Below are 3129 nucleotides of genomic sequence, written 5' to 3'. Positions count from 1 at the left end.
AATAACCATGATAGAGGACGGGTGATGATTACAACACTTAGCACTTTAGGAAAATGAAAGTATAGTTACTGCAATCATTACAAAAATTATTTCTTAAAAATGTTCTGTTAATTACAGTTCAAAAATAAGCATCTGGTTGAAGATAACTGTATGTAGCTGTAGGAGCCTATTATAGGAAAAATCATTTAAAGAACCTTAACCATGACATAAAAACATGCTGAGCCCAGAGCAGCTTTCAAATCTACATCTTCAACAAGTTATAACTACTATTGTTTTTGAAACATCACAGACAAAACAAAGCTTGTTACAGACTCTTGCTGAGATGAAAGCCAAGAAGCAGCATTACTATTCCTTCTTTTTTTTTTTAATAAATGTGTATTACTAATCATGTTACTAATGGTATTACTTGTTTATTACTAAATGTCTGTTACTAAATGTGTATTACTAATACCCATTCTATATGGGTATTATTAATGGGCATATACTAATGGCTTAAAATTACTATATACATCTTATAATTTATGCAGTAGTATGCCAAGTACATTTTATCTACATGTATATTATTTCGGTCTTATTTTGTGTGGATAGTAATATTTGTACCTTTGTAAATATGACACAGGAAATTAAATTAATTTAGTAATGTCACAGATTTTTGTCATATAATCAGACTCAGAGGTGAGCTTTTCACAATGATGTAATTACTTGCCAGTATGTCTCTCCCATCTGAATAATCAATACATTGTAAATACATCAGCCTCTCAGTGTTGACTGCCTGGTGTATGTTCTATTGACTGGCTTCTCCAGTTATCAGTAGATGGCACCAGCAATCAAGATGGTTCTATACCCAAGGATATCAGGAAGATATTAAACAAAATTGATTATTACAGGGCTTCTATCACCTATGCACACACACACACACTCCACACATCTTTTTAAACTTTTCACTAAGGCTAAAGTATCATTTGTAAGAACAAAAAGATATATAAGGCTGGAGCTGGTCAAAGGCAAAGAGGTCTAAATCATAGAATCTAGAATCAGAGAATCACGGAATGGTTTGGGTTGGAAAGGACCTTAAAGATCATCTAGTTCCAACCCCCTCTGCCATGGGCAGGGACACCTTCCACTAGATCAGGTTCCTCCAAGACCCATCCGTAAGAGTCGGCCAGAAAATCAGCATTGTCTCAACATTGTCATCAGGAACATGAACAGTACATTACCTGACAATGGCCTGTTTAGAGCGCAGTTGCTGGTCCCAAGGACGGAATGTGCGGTACAAGGTTCCTGGAAGGTACCTGACTGGAACCGGTAGAGATAACCGCATAGCTACTGTCAAAAAGGATGAATTGCCACTGTTGGCATAACACCGACGAAGAAATCATGAACTTTAGACGAACTTTGCTTCATTATAATACCAAAACACACCTCCTGGTTGAAGGCTACCCGCCTCCAAGACGAAACACGCCTCGGACACTGACCCCGCGCCTGCGTGATAGCCTCGCTTGAGAAGGGCGGAGATATGATAATTGTATTCTGAGAAGGGTAGAGACTCCTGAGGCAGAGGTGGAGCAAGGTGTGTTACTAAGCATAAAAGATGACTTCTGAACAACGGAAGCTGGAAGCTTCCCCACCAAGGACCACGACGATCGACGACGCAGCATCAGCTGGACCTGGGACCGTTAGGACATCGTGAGATCAGGGGTGGTAGCTATAACCCCTCTTTCTCCTCTCTCTAAACTTAACTTTACTTTTCTCCTTTCTTTCACCCATCTCTAACTATCGCGTGCCTCCTCACAGGCAATACAATAAAGTTTTACTGTGTGATTGCTGCTATCCCCTTTGGTGTTGGTCACCTTAATTTCGCACTTTCAAGATCGTAGCAAACGAACCATCACGAGTCCACCGAGTGGACCGTGACACCATCCAACCTGGCCTTGAACATGTCCAGGGAGAACACATCCACAACTTCTCTGGGCAACCTGTTCCAGGGCCTCAGCACCCTCACAGTAAAGGTATTTCTTCCTACTATCTAATCTAAGTCTATCCTCTTTCAGTTTAAAACCGCTACCCCTCATCCTGTCATCGCTAGACTCCCTGATAAATAGTTCTTTCCCATCTTTCCTGTAAGCCCCCTTTAAGTACAGGAAGGCCGCTACAAGGTCTTACTAGAGCCTTCTCTTCTCTAAGCTAAGCAACGGCAGCTCTCTCAGTCTGTCCCTATAGTGGAGGTACTCCAGCCCCCTGATCATCTTCATGGCCCTCCTCTGGACCTACTCCAGCAGGTCCATCTTTCTTATGCTGGGGGACGCAAAGCTGAATGCAGTACTCCAGGTGGGGTCTCACAAGAGAAGAGTAGAGGGGAGAATACCTCCCTCGACCTGCCGGCCATGCTTGTTTTCATGTAGCCCAGGATAGGATGGGCTTTCTGGGCTGCAAGCACACATTGCCAGCTCATATTCAGTTTTTCATTCACCAGTATCCCCAAGTCCTTCTCTGCAAGGCTGCCCTCAATCCACTCATTACCTAGCCTGTATTCATGTTTGGGATTGCCCTGATCCAGGTGAAGGTCCTTGCACTTGGCCTTGTTGAACTTCATGAGATTCACATAGGTCCACCTCTGAAGCCTGTCCAGGTCCCTCCGGATGGCATCCCTTCCCTCCAGTGTGTCAACCACACCATACAACTTGGTGTTGTCAGCAAACTTGCTGAGGGTGCACTCAATCCCACTGTCTATGTCCCTGATAAAGATGTTAAATAATACTGGTCCCAGTACAGACCCTGAGGGACACCACTTGTCACTGATCTCCACCTGGACATTGAGCTGTTGACCACAACTCCTTCAGTGTGACCCAGCCAACGCCTTACCCACTGAGTGGTCCACCCATCAAATTAATGTGTCTCCAATTTAGAGACAAGCATGTTGTGTGGGACAGCATCAAATGCTTTGCACAAATCCAGGTAGATAATGTCAGTTGCTCTTCATTTATCCACCAATGCTGTAACCCCATCATAGAATCCTTGCTCCCAGTCTTGATTGATTAAATACTGAACTATTTTGCAAAAGTTTTAAAGGAAAAAGGAATATAAAATAGTGTTTGGTGTGTCGCCCCCCCCACCCCCCCCCCCCCCTCC

The sequence above is a fragment of the Haliaeetus leucocephalus genome, unplaced genomic scaffold, assembly GCF_000737465.1.
Source record: "Haliaeetus leucocephalus isolate CR32 unplaced genomic scaffold, Haliaeetus_leucocephalus-4.0 Scaffold272, whole genome shotgun sequence".
Classification (NCBI taxonomy): Eukaryota; Metazoa; Chordata; class Aves; order Accipitriformes; family Accipitridae; genus Haliaeetus; species Haliaeetus leucocephalus.
Note: the sequence above shows the minus strand (reverse complement) of the source record.